This window comes from Scyliorhinus canicula, chromosome 15, assembly GCF_902713615.1.
Source record: "Scyliorhinus canicula chromosome 15, sScyCan1.1, whole genome shotgun sequence".
In the NCBI taxonomy this organism is placed as follows: Eukaryota; Metazoa; Chordata; class Chondrichthyes; order Carcharhiniformes; family Scyliorhinidae; genus Scyliorhinus; species Scyliorhinus canicula.
This window is the reverse complement of record NC_052160.1, coordinates 64,442,392-64,456,798: the sequence shown is the minus strand read 5'-3', so window position 1 is coordinate 64,456,798 and position 14,407 is coordinate 64,442,392. Positions and strand designations below refer to the sequence as shown.

The 14,407-nt window shown below is 47.1% G+C and overlaps 1 protein-coding gene across 5 annotated transcripts in view; it reads right to left on the bottom strand.

The window, feature by feature from the left end:
- Window positions 1-13,888, bottom strand: part of tex2l (testis expressed 2, like) — a 158,466-nt gene extending 144,578 nt beyond the window's left edge. For 2 of the 5 annotated variants that reach the window (XM_038820282.1, XM_038820284.1), the window contains exon 1: window positions 13,393-13,884. The gene's annotated coding sequence lies outside the window, so the exon portion shown is untranslated. Of the gene's footprint in view, window positions 1-13,065; window positions 13,163-13,392 lie in introns of all 5 variants that reach the window. The other 3 variants (XM_038820283.1, XR_005463485.1, XM_038820285.1) reach the window with 3 other exon arrangements.
- Between the last annotated feature and the right edge of the window lie 519 nt (window positions 13,889-14,407).

Below are 14,407 nucleotides of genomic sequence, written 5' to 3'. Positions count from 1 at the left end.
ACTCATTCGACCTTTTCGTTCAAAATTTGGTTTAATTTTCTTTAGGTAGCCCTTCGGCAGCCATCCCACATGCTATTTGCATCCAGGAACATTTGGATGGTAAATCGCAAAGCCTGCGAGACGGCTCGCAGAGGTAAAGTTGTTAGGTGTATATCTGCTCCTAAATTCGCATTTGGAAAAAAGAAAATGAGGGGAGTCACAGGGTGTGACTTGGCCAGTCATTTAAGGGTCAATTGGAATGAGAGGACAGATACACTAACAGTACAGATATTAAACTGTGTTAATGTTTCCCACACACCGACTTCTCCGTGCTCAGCACTGATCAGTGAGGTTCAGACCTGGTGCACGAAATTCATGACCTGGTACTCAATGTCGTATGTGATTGAATCACTGTTGGTGATTGCAATTCTCTGCATCATAGTACAGACTCTCAGGTTGAGGAAATGGAAAAGGAGAGCCTCCCATTCCTGCCCCTCAACCATTTACGGAGTTTAATCCCCTATTTTCGGTTTTCACCAATCCCCCCAACCCCTTGATGCATAGGAAATGTATTGATAGCGATATGTAAATAAAAATGAGACACTGATGTATTATATGGTTCTGAACTCGATTGCCGAGTCAGAAGGCGACATGTAATGTGGTGTGAATGGATAAGACTTTAGAATGTGATGAAATGTTTAAAGTAAGATGAGAATAGGAATTGTGATAGGTAGAGGTTCCCGAATATTGGTAATGCATGTCCCCTTTGACATAGCGCCAAATAGAAAATGTGAGTTAAAATTTTCTTGCCATAGTTAAGGACAGGATAGACGCCCAGGAACTTGCTAAGGTCAGGGAACCCAAAGAGGAACACGAAGTAACATAGAAGAACCGTACATAGGTGATCCTTCACAATTTCTCGTGAGGATCACAAGGAGGGAATGTAGCCCTCTAAAATGGACACCGGTCTACAAAATGGAGAACTGCTAAGACTGCAGGGAAAAACAGTCATAGTGAGGACACACAGCTTGCAAAAGACTGTTTTGCATTTTGCACGTACAGAAACCAGTTTCCAAAGAGTTGCAGAGTTTCAGCCAAAGGTGCAAATGGGAAACAGATCTGCATATTAATGAGGTGATCCCGGCCCAGGCCCAGGTACAATAGAAACATTTAAGTATTGATGGATACTTTTCAATAGCCACCCAGACAGAATGGCGCCAGAGAACCCAGGTCAATGACCCCTAGGAACCGCCCCCGCCATCGAGGAACGACTCCAGGATAGGGGAATTCGAATGATATCGATTGGGAAAGACCCAATCGATACCTAGCAGGTGAAAGAGCCTGCCCCAAGGGGCACGGACCTCTAGGACCTATAAAGAGAAGGTCAAGCACATGATTCGGTCTGTTGCTTCCAGACTCCGGCCCAGATCTGTTGCATCGCATCCTGACTCCAGTTTCATCACCGGCCGTTGAGCATCAGCCATCGAACTGTAAGTGCCAACACAACGATCGCTACGTGATCCAGACCTTGCTAGCTCTTGACAACTTTGCCAATCAGAAAGTTACAGACCAAGAACGGGACGAAGGCCTTGCTCCCTGACCTTGCCTGTTCCTGTCTAGATAAGTATTTAGTTGTTTAGTATTAGAAGTAAGTTAGTCTCTTTAGCGTATGCATGAGTATTTATTATATTTGTTATAATAAACACCAATCGTTTGGACTTACTAATCGGCGTATGGATTTATTACTTTGAACCTGACCATGATATACTTGTGACGGTATCTCAATACGACACCTGGCGACTCCGAGCATAATTACACATACAGAGCCATAGTAGTGTTAAGCACACGGCCTTTAAACGGAGGCATGTTAATCACACTCCAGTAAAACGAGCAACATTTAAAGTAAGGAATTGAATTGAGGGCTCCAAACATTTCAAAATTCTGAAGTATTTTTATGGGCCGGAATTTTCCAGCCCCCTCACGGCGGGTTCTCTCGCGGCAGAGGTGGTTCGCCATTGGCTGCCGGTGAGATTCTCCAGGCCTGCCAAAGTCGAAGGCAATTTGCATGGCTCACCCAATACCGATTCCGAGGAGCCTGAGGTAAAGGTCTACTTTGCTGGGATTTGCAGATCCCACCAGCGGGAAGGGCTGGAAAATCCCAATTTAGAGTTTTTGAAAACACAGCTGTCTCAGCTGTAGCTCTGATGGTTCTGACACATGTTACAGATTTAAACCTCACTCTTTGAGCTTAAGCATATTACAAGACTGATACTTCAGTACAGTATTGAGGGAATGCTCCATTGCCAGGTAGGTTGCATTTTAGATGAGGGGCACAATTCAGTGGATGAAGGTTTTAGCCCGCTTTTGGACATGTTTGGCGGGATGTTTCTTGGCAGTTGCAGTGCTAAGAAACATCCGGCTATTCAACAGCACTTTGCCTTTTTTTGGCCTCCGGGTGTTTCTCCCAGCTGAGGCCACATTTACAGAGATTTCCTGCTGGAGAGCTGATTTCAGCTGGCCCCCCTCCCCACCCCCAACTTTTTCAAGGTCCCTGGAATCGCCCCATCCAATCGCCTCCCCCCCCGCCGGACCTGACCCCTGGCAGTGCCAATCTGGCACCCTGAGACTGCCAGGGTGGCACCGCCAGGGTGCCAGGCTGGCTGTGCCAAGGTGCCCGGGTGCCAGGGCGAATGCCAGGGGAATACCCTGCCCGTCCCTGACCACCCAGGGGTTTTTAATTCCCCGAGAGACACGCCAAGGTGACTTTGCGCCTAGCCCACACTTGCATGGACCAATACTAAATCAGTGCCCTGGCAAGATCCTAAAGGCATGGCCATTGAATCCCGGGCACCGGGTGAATCTGGCCCAATGGCTCATTTAAATATGCAGATCTGGAACTTACCCAGTGAGGGCAGGTCCAGATTGCGCTGGGCAGAGTGAGTCAGGTGACTCCCGAATGGCCCGGCTCGTAGCCCACTGGACGCAACGCAATCGCTGAATCGGCGTCCAAGATTTCGATGAGGACCCCACCTGGAAAGTCTCGGAAGATTCCATGGTGGTATTGAAAGATGCTCAAGGGATTTCGTTTGTTGTCCTCGTTAGCATTTATTCCACAGTCAACACCACTGAAACAGATGATCTAATTCTTGCCTGTAGGATCTATCTGTGTGCAATTTGGATGCTGGCTTTCTCTACATTACAACATCTGAAAAACGCATTTGCATTGAAGTGCTTTGCGTTGTCATGGGATTTGTGGCAGATTTTTCCTTACTTAGAGTCTAAACAGTGTGGTGTAATGTAATGTATATGAAACATTCACTCATACCTCAATTCCTCTTTGTACTCTTGTAACTTTGATGAATGCCTGAAGAAACAATGGTAAAAAATTCCCTTTTTGTTTAGTTATTCAGCCCTTGATGTTTCCCCTTCCCACACGTATTCACTTTAGTTGACCGACTGGGTTGTGGGCAGAGCTGTGGAGGATAGTTCATTATTAATTTAGGGAATCCTTGGCAGAATACAGTAGGAAAGAAGGCGATGTCAGGGTTTTGAATGTACATTTTGCTGTTGTCAGTAGAAATTTTCAACGGTGCGGTCAAGCAGCACTTTAGATAGGGTTTTACAACACAGCAAGCCACCCTTCGGCCCATCGTGTCGGCGCCGGCCTTCAAGCACTTTATTTTTCTGGATTGTCTGGTACAGCATCCAGTCACCTTGATTTCAGTTCTTATCCAATAACTGATGTCCAATTTTACAAACAAACCCAACAGGTTAGAAGACATTTTGAAATGGACAAGTTCAGCAAGAAGAATACCAATTTGTCAGAGCTTTGATGTTGAAGGAGATGTTGAAGTAAGGAAGGGTTGTAAAGTCACTTTCCTTTTCAAGCAGATGGTTTAAAAGCTCAATACCAGTATTTGCAGCTTTGCATTTAGTCCTGACTTTTCTACAATGACGCCTGTGCTTTTATCACATTGTGTAAATGAGTAATACAAAGCACCGACTGCTGATTACAACCCATTCCTTCAATAATAATAGCATCTTAAAATGATTCCATTAAGACTGACTAAATTATCCAAAGATAATCAGTGATTCACTTTAACCTTTTATTAATCATCTGTTTAACATTAATTATTTGATATCAAAAGGTTGTTAAATGTGCTGTACATATGTATGCTGTATATGATGTAAGAGGTGTGCATTTACTGGTTCTTTGTGAGTATTTTCTGATCTGATGCCAAATGGAGAGTCAAGGAGGCTCTTGAAAATCTACGGGATATTGAGGATTATCTTTTCAAATGGATATGAAAGCTAATGTTGCATAGAATGTTGCATAATGTTGCATAGAAGACTTACATAGGGCAAAATTGTCCATTCTGGTGGCAGGTGAGAAAGGTGGCGTGTTTCCGACTGGGCAGCAAGGTGCTATCTTCAGTTCTTCAGCTCAATAATTATGCATCCTTGAGAAGCTTATTGCGAGATGGGCAGGAAGACAGCCATCCCGCTGTTGCTACACGGGGGCCGAGGTTCAGGCGCCATATTTAAACAGCACCCAGACAGACATTCACTCAGCACAGGCCAGTTGCTCCTCATTACTCCACCAGGATCTCTGTGGCCACAGCTCATACTGGAGAATTTAGCAAACGTGAGCAACCACGTCCCGGGACATACAAGGGTGCTTCCGGCATTACCTTTTGTTCATCTCTATAAAGGAACTTTGCCAATGGTGCACCCCTGGTTAGATCATAGAGTCACTACAGTGTAGAAGGAGTCTGTCTCCCCTGCCTAGCCTGCTCCAGCTTGTGATACCAGCACCCAAAATCTTGCAGTAAGGCTCTTAAAGGTAGGCAAAGGCAGTGTCTATGCACCTCAAAGTTGTTGAGGAAATGAAGCTCGCCAGGTGTACACTACTTCTGAACAGTCGGAAAATAGACCATTCTAATTACCTGCTAGCGGGAAACCTATTTTGGAGTAGGAACCAGGCTTGGGCTGATTTGTGGCAGGTAGCAAAATTCTTGCCACGCAAGTGCCAGGCAATGACCATCTCCAACAATACAGGTTCTAACCATTGTCCCTTTACATTCAATGGCATTACCACCACTGAACCCCCCCCACTATCAACATTCTGGAGATTGCCATTGACCAGACATTGACCAGACATTGAAGTGAACTAGCCATATAAATTACAAGAGCAGGTCAGAGGCTGGGAATGTTACGATGAGTAACTCATCTCCTGACTCCCCAAAGCCTGTCCAGCATCAACAAGGTAAAGACAGGAGTGTAATGGAATACTCTCTACTCGCCTGGATGAGTGCAGCTCCATCAACACTCAAGAAGCTCGACACCGTCTGGGAAAAAACAGCCTGCTTGATTGGCACCCCTTCTACAAACATTCACCCCCTCCATCATTGACAAACAATGGCAGCCGTGTATACCATCTACAGGATGCACTACAAGAACTCACCAAGGCTCCTTCAGCAGCACTTTCCAAACCCACCCACACTACCATCTAGAAGGTCAAGAGCAGCAGGTACATGGGAACACCACCATCTGGAGTTGCTCTCTAAGCCACTCACCATCCTGACTTGTAAATATACCGCTGTTCCTTCACTGTCGCTGGGGTCAAAATCCTAGAACTCCTTCCCTAACAGCACTGTGGATGTACCCACGTCACATGAACTGCAGTGGTTGAAGAAGGCGGCTCACCACCACCTTCTCGAGGGCAATTAGGAATGTGCAACAAATGTTGGCTGAGCCAGCGACATCCACATCCCATGAACGAATGAGAATCAAGTCATTCCAGTGAGATGGCCTTTTAATGAGCAGTCAATACTTGCGAATGTGGGCCGCGACATTGTTCAGCGGGAAACTAGACCCGGCTTTAAGCCTCAAGTTCGGAGTGCAAAATTCCAAACTAATTTCCCGCCGACGTAAACTGGCAGGCGGGTGACTGACTTTTCCCATCACACCAAATTTAAAGGCTCATCCCACCACACAAAGTCGAAAATTCCACCCATAGAATTTACAACCGACGAACAGGACATTCAGCCCAACTGAAATGAAATGAAAATCGCTTATTGTCACACGTCAACTTCAAATGAAGTTACTGTGAAAAGCCCCTAGTTGCCCCGGCGCCTGTTCGGGGAGGCTTGTACGGGAATTGAACCCGCACTGCTGGCAATGTTCTGCTTCACAAGCCAGCTGTTTAGCCCACTGTGCTAAACCAGCCCCTCAGTTGGTGCTCATGTTCCACACAAGCCTCCGCTTCCCTTTAACCAAATCAGAACATCCTCCTATTCCTTCCTCCTGCTCACAATTACAAATGTTAACAAATGCACAAACTATATTTTGTATTGAACAATCCAATGTAGCAGATACTGTATACTCACAGCCAACACTTGCAAGATGGGTGTAATAGTCAGAGGCTGTCATGTATCATTCAGGACAACATCTTTCTCATAGTGGCTTTTAGTTCTGCGTTGTAGCTGCATTATCTCTGACATAGCACACATCATGATTTTGCAATTTCAAAAGCAGTCAAAGTAGCTTTCAGCGAAAGGAAGTATTTCCTTCACTGTAGCGGCAGTTTAAACCAGGAACTAAGGATGTCAGGTTCTAGACAAGTGACTGGTTGAAGACATTTATGCCACTTTGACTTATTGATTGGAGATACATATTGTGGTCCAGGAGTCAACTCACAGACCAAACCTGACCCAGAGTTACAATTGGAGACTACGTTTTCGGCATGAGTTGCTAGGATCTTTAAAAACAGATATATCACTCACTGCCCCTTAAAAGGACATCTCTTTATTTAAACTTTGTTATCCTTTGACATAAGGCTTGACTTCAATGCATGATAAAATCTAGTAGTGATGGTGTTCGGATTGGTATGATGATGAGATGGTTTTGATTGTGTGGCGCTAGCGAACAGTCAAGTTATGTTTAAAATGTCATGGTTTCCTTTTGAACTTTTTCTTTTTTTAAATAAATTTAGACTAACCAATTCATTTTTTCCAATTAAGGGGCAATTTGCCATGGCCAATCCACCTCACCTGCACATGTTTGGGATGTGGGGGCGATACCCAAGCACCAGGGGAAGAATGTGCAAACTCCGCACGGACAGTGATCCAGAGCCAGGATTGAACCTGGGATCTCGGCACTGTGAGGCAGAAGTGTTAACCACTGCGCCACCATGCTGCCCCTTTTGAACTCTTTAATGAAATATAATTTCATTGGTTTTAATGATTGGCATTTGCATTTGGAAATGTCCAAGTTCAATTTAAACAGACTCTGGGCAGGATTCTCCGATCCTGGGGCTAAGTGTTGACGCCATCGTAAACGGCGGAGCATTTTACGATGACGTCATCAGGCCCTTAGGATCAGTGATCCTGCGCCGCACAGGCAGCCAGCACGGCACTGGAGAGCCTTGCGTTGCTCCAGCTGCCAATACTGGCATCAGGACGGGTGCCGTGGGTCCGCGCATGCGCACCATGGCCGGCGTGAGTTTGCGCATGCGCATCACAGCCGGCGTGAGTTCGCGCAGCGCGTGGATTGTTGTCTCTGTGCAAGTCCTGATGCAACATGGCGGAGGCCTACAGGGGCTCACGTGGAGGACATGGGATAAGCCCGCCTGTCGATTGGTAGGGCCCGATTATGGGCCAGGCCACTGTGGAGGCTTACCCCGGAATCGGATCCCCCCTCTCCCCCCCATCAGGCCGTCCCCCGCAACATGAACTACGAGGTCCCGCTGGGAAGGACCACACGAGAACGACGCCGGGGGGACTCGGCCTAACTTGACATGCACTCGGCCCATCGTGCGGGGAGAATCGCTGGGAGAACGTGAAAACTCCACACAGACAGTCACCCAAGGCCGGTATTGAATCCGGGTCCCTGGCATTGTGGGGCAGCGGTGCTAACTATTGTGCCACTGTGCCACCGTGGTAAAATGTAGATAATGAAAAGCCAAATTATGCACTAATTCCGCACTGTGAAAAGAATTATTGTAATATAATTAATTTTAAAAGGTCATCATTGCTTTACTTTGAGGGTGGAATTCTCCGCTCCCGGGAAAAATTGAGAGGGCCGTCGTGAACTCGGTCGAGTTTCACGTTGGCCTCAAGAGGCCGCACCTCGCCCCCTATTCTCCCCTCCTGGCGGGGCTAGGAGCGGCGCTCCGTAAATCCCGGCCGCGGGGGCGTTGCGCCAAGAATGACGCAGCCGGGACGCCTAATGACATCAGCCGCGCATGCGCAGGTTGGCCGGCTCCAACCCGCAAGACGGGGCGGCTTGATCTTGCGGGGCGGCGGGGGGGGAAATAGTGCGTCCGATTTGGACGCCGGCCCGAAGATCGGTGAGCAGCGATCGCGGGCCTGTCCCCTCCCGAGCACAGACGTGGTGCTCATTCCCCACCAGGCCCCCTACAAGCCCCAAAGGGCTTCTCACTCCCGTTTCACGATGGCAGCGACCAGGTGTGTTTGCCGCCGTTGTGAAACGGCCGTGAATGGCAGACCGCTAGGCCCATCCGGGTTGGAGAATCGCCGTTCGCCGTGAAAAACGATGAGCGGCGATTCTTCCGAATTGGGGGGGGGGGGGGGGAGAATCGCGGGGGGTGCCAGGGGGGCGTGAAATTTGTTGGGGGGCCCTCTCGCGATTCTCCCACCCGGCGTGGGGAGCGGAGAATCGTGCCCTGAACCTTTTAAACCAGTGTTCAGCCAACCTTAGCGAACCACGGCCCCTGAGCTTCGGGATCCACGGCGGCCAACCTTAGCGAACCACGGCCCCTGAGCTTCGGGATCCACGGCGGCTGGCCTTAGCGATCTACAGCGACTGAGCTTCGGGATCCACGGCGGCTGACCTTAGCGAACCACGGCCCCTGAGCTTCGGGATCCACGGTGGCTGATCTTAGCGAACCACGGCCCCTGATCTTCGGGATCCACGGCGGCTGACCTTAGCGATCCACGCCGGCCAACCTTCGGGTCCCATGGCGGCCGAACGTGGCAAACCACATCGGCCAACATGAGTCGTGAAGGTCGGCTGACCTTTGTGACCCACCATTTCTCACTTACCTTTAATGCGGTAGGTCAGCCTGCTTGGTCATCATGATCTCACGTGCTTTGTCATTTCTGTATAGGTTGTTCATCAGGGGTCCTCACACCAGCACTGCTTTGTCCTGTTGTGGACTCTCCTGCAAAGCTCTCTCCAGCAGATTCAGTTGTGAGAACCTGGCCTGTTTGTGTCTGTGGCCCTCTCTCCCTTAGTCCAAAAAGATCCATCTTCAGTTCTTCACACAGTTCTGTTGCTTGCTTGCTGGCAGCTACAAAACGGAGGAAGCTCTGCTCAGTAATTTTGCAGCCAGAGTATGTGACGTCAGTGTACTGGGCGCATGACCTGCTCTCTGCCACTGCCTCTGGCGGTAAGATGAATCGATTTTCAAAAAAAATCTGCTCCTGCAACAGCCTGCTTACGGACGGAGGAGGCAGTCTGAGACCTGCTTGGCTCCGGGCTTGTGCACTGCTACATTCGGCTGATGTGCCGGCATTCTTGAAAGCCGGTTGCGGCCCTTGGCACTTCTTCCCGCGATCGGGAACACCGCGACCGATCGCGCTGCATCCCTCCCGACACCCGCCTATGACCCACCTGCGGGACACGACCCCAAATTTCAGAATGACTGTTTTAAACCATATCTAATGGCAATATTTTTGTTGATTTACTTTGAGAACAAGGAAAGGTCTCGAATGACCCCATTGATTTGATCATTGGATAAATACATTGTTTTACTCAGAAGAAGAGAGTGACTGAGCGCAAATCACCCAAAAGGGCTGGCAATTAATGGAACCACCACCACATCCCCACTACCCTTCCCTCTGTAGGCTTGAGGCCACAGCTATCTAGTCCTGTGCCAACCCTATAAGAGGAAATAAGGAACACGTAGTTAAATAGTGACTGTCACAACATTCGAAAGGTTCCACAGCAAATATACTCCTTCCTGAAGTGTAGCCATTGTTGGAATAAAGGGAAATGCCAAACTGCACACAGCAAGATCCTGAAAACAATCATTGGTCTAATGGTTCAGATAATCTGGTCGAGTGATATTGGTTGAGGGATAAATATTGGCCAGAACACCAGTTGAAACCTTCTGCTTCCTTGGATTGTTCCAGAGGATATTTTGTATCCACTTGAGGACCTTGATTTAACAGTTCTTCCAATGAACAACACCCTCAACAGTGCCACACCAAAGTGCCAGCCTGGATTATGTGCGGAATATTCTTGAACGCAAAACATTGTGGCTCAAGGGAAAAGATCCCTCTGAACCGAAGGTAACCTGAGGGTGAACCTTAGCAGCAGGTATCCTTACAGAAGGTGCAGATCTCGGGATTGGGCTCTCTGCTGACTCAGACCTGGTGAGGAGACAGCCACACAGTATTTTCTCAGGTCGTTGTAATATGAATGGCAGGCTCTTGGTCAGCAAGACAAGCCAGGCTTTATGGTTGGTATCCAGCAGGACGTAACTGCTGTGCAGTGCCATAGAAAATGTGACACAGAACCTGGAAGTATTGTAAATCGTGAGGAGGACAGTGTAGAACTTCGAAACAACATGAACAAGTTGGTGGAGTGGGCAGATAGGTGGCAGATGAAGTTCAATGTGGAGAAATGTGAGGTGCTTCATTTTGATAGGAGAGGCAATATACAATCAGGGGTACAATTCTTAAAGAGCTGCAGGAGCAGAGGGAACTGGGCATATATGTGGATAGATCATTGAAGGTGGCTGGACAGGTGGAGAGTCTAATTAATAAAACATACAGTATCCTGGGCTTTATTAATGGGGCATAGAAGACAAGAGCAAGGAGATTATGCTGAATTTATATAGGATGCAAGATAGGCTTGTCAGATCACGAAGGATGTGAAAACCATGGAGAGAGTGCAGAAGAGGTTTACAAGAATGGTGCCAGGGATGAGAAACTTCAGTTATGAGGATAAATTGGAGAGGTTGGGACTGTTCTCCTTGGAGAGAAGAAATTTATGAGGAGATTAGATAGAGATATTCAAAATCATGAGGGGGCTGGACAAAGTAGATGGGGAGAAACTGTTCCTGCTCGTAAAAGGATCAAGAACAAGAAGGCACAGATTTAAAGTGATTTGCAAAAGAAGCAAACGTGATGTGAGAAAAAACTTTTCCACACAGCAAGTGGTTGGGGTCTGGAATGCACTGCCTGGAATTATGGTGGAGGAACATTCAATCGAGGCATTCAAGAGGGCACTGGATGACTATTTGAATAAGGGGAATGCAGGGGAATGGGGAAAAAGGCAGGGGAAAGGTACTAAATTATAATGCTCATTTGGAGATGGTACTGACACAATGGCCAAATGGCCTCCTTCTGCACCATAACAATTCTGTGATTCTGAAGAATCACCCGGCAGAATAACTATTCAAATCTTTGCATGAATCGGTGTAGAAGGGACTTTAGTTGGCGGATTAGTGGCCTAATACCCTGTATTCATTTTAACCAGCTGCTTGACTATATTTCATGGAAGTAGGCATTTGGCAAAGCATGATGGATATTTAGCCTTATTTTTAGTCAAGAAGTTCTGTATGAAACAATCAGAAGGTCATACAATGTAAATAAGTGTATAGCTGCACACTGTTTTGCTGACAGCAGACAATTATTATTTTTCTTATGCGAGGAACTCAAGGCCTGTTATTAAACTCTAACTCTGGCCTGCTCGCTTTTCTGTCTTTTTTCTAATCTAAAGAATGCTTTTTGTCCTAGATATTGCTTACTGTATCATATAAATTGCTTGCCTTACGTTTGTAAAGTGGGAGCAATTGGAATGACTGTGGTCTCTCCAACCCCCCCCCCCCCCCCCACGAACCTCATGTTTAATTAAAGGACGTTTGGTGAAAACTCGAAGTGCTGACTTATAATTTCTTCGACATTCGGGGTCTCTCCATCAGCATGAACCATCTACTGTATTAAAGCAATTAAGGTCTGTTGCCTCAGTTTGCAGATGCATATGTGTGGCCACAGAGCACGTTGATGAAAGAAACGTTGACTCTACTTCTCTCCCACAGATGTGGATAGACTTTATGAGTATTTCCAGCATTTTCTGTTTTTATTTCGGATTTCCAACATCTGCAGATTTTTGCTGTTGTATTTTGCAAATCCATGTGACTTAACAAAGAGGAATCTGTATTTTAAACATGCTTATTATCCAATCTGATAAATCACAAACTGCGCCAGCAGATACCCAACCTGCTGTAATTTTTAATTCGGGCCATCTTGATGCTCAGAATAATTACCATGCGTGGAATAAATCACAATTTCCAAACAAACGCTACTTTTTTGTTTGGCACTTGCGAACAGATCTGCTGTCTGTCTGGAAATGTGAGTTTTCCTTCATAAAAACTGGATGGCAAACTTCAGTGAGGGAAGTTACATTTCAAATCCCTTGTTGATTTAACTATCAAAACTGCACTATCCTTTCTCTGCTAAAATCAAATGAATTATAGTTCGAATTCTTTTATCTTGTTCTAAAATATAGAATCCCTCCAGTCAGAAGGTGGCCATTCGGTCCATCAAGTCTGCAGCAACCCTCTGAAAAAGTCCCCACCTGGACCCTTGTCCTTAACCCCACCTAACTTACACAACTCCTTTGGACACTAAGGGGCAATTTAGCATGACCAATCGCCCTAACCTGCACATCTTTGGACTGTGGGAAGAAACCGGAGCACCCGGAGGAAACCCACGCAGACGCGAGGGAAACACGCAAACTCCCCACAGTCACCAATGGCAGATTTGAACCCGGGTCCCTGGCGCTGTGAGGCAGCAGTGCTAACCACTGAGCCACCGTTCCGCCGCATGCTGTGAATAAAGGAATGTGTCTCCCTACTTCGATTCAGTATTTAAAAGATCACATCCGTGTCAACAACAGGCCACTCTTACATTCACAATCTGAAGGAGCCTTTCAGTAAATGTAGGGTTAACAGTGTTCCACGGTTGTGAGACAAAATCAGCAGCGAGTGGAGGATCTAAATCACAGGAGGAGTAATTATCAAAGCAATTGACCATCAAATGGAAAGTGATTGACCTGTGAGGTGGATGAAGCAGGTTTTGTTCCTCAAATCTGTGTGCCAACAACAGCGGTGTACAAGGAGTCATTCAATGTCAGGTTCTGACAACATTGCCTGTTGGTTTTCAGTGCAAGGGAACAAGGAAATCACTGAACTGAGATTTAAAACCGTCCTGTTGTCCCAGGCCCTTTTTTAAAAAATGTCACTCTGTTAAACAGTTGACTTTCTGATCACACAGTGCAAAAGCTCAACCAGTTTCCCACAGTTAATTCTTAATTATGTTGTACTGGCTACGTATGCTGCACAGAAAAAGCTAGCATTAATAAAAGAAAAATGGAGCTTACCAGTTTATTAAGGAAACAGCAACACTGGGACCCATTCTTTCACACATAAAAAATTTCGCAGAGCTGCACAATTCTCCTGCTGCATTGTTTGACTTTCACCAAGTGTTCCACTGTAAATTTCCTGCTCACAAGTCAGCTTTGGCACCTTATTCCTCTCTGCGTGAAGAGGTTCTTATCCTATCCCCAACGATCGGTGGCATGTTCTTTACTTCCTTTGTTTTTTTTCTCTCTTTGTTTAAGCCTTTCTGTAATGTGAAATACCATAATGTCTAGCTGAGGGGGGCGGGGGAATAGACCAAACTCATAATACACCACAAAAGAAATCTGGCCACTCCCACCTCACCAATGTTGTCCTCTCTGTCTTGCGGATCAGTAGCAGCTGCAGCTGGACACTGCACACATGTGATTATCCTTTGCCTGAGCCCTGCTTAGCCAGCATGTATTCTGAATCTGAGCTGCTATCCAGATTCCAAGTGTTCACGTTGTTAAGCCTGCCCCGTTTGGCAAGCTCTCCAGTGAGAGCATATCCTGCTGTGTGATGCTAGGGAATGATGTCAAACCGGTGCCATACCCGTGCCAACTGGTGACTTATTTGCAGACAGCTTGCAAACTTCAGAGAGCAAAACAAAGTGAGGGTATGCTTATTGGAAATGATCATGGAGACAGCCCTTGCTGTTTTTAAACGTTCTTTAACAGCCACTTCTGCTTGGAAACAAACTCTGCTGCCCTGAGACTGATGCAAATCGGCCAATGTGCCAGTCATCTGACACCAAATGAAGCTGGGAAGTTGGTGGTAGTTAGCAACAAAGACAATGGGGGCGATTCTCCGATCCGCGGACCATGTGCCCGCATCTTCGTGAACGCCGTCGCGTTTCACGACGGCGCGAACGGGCCCCCGCCGCGACTGATTCAGGGGCAGTAAAGGGGCCAGCAGCGGCACCACGAGAAACGCGGTGGGCGTTGCGCAGGACTGGCAGTGTCATCGCACGGCGCCACGATGATGTCGCGCGACGTA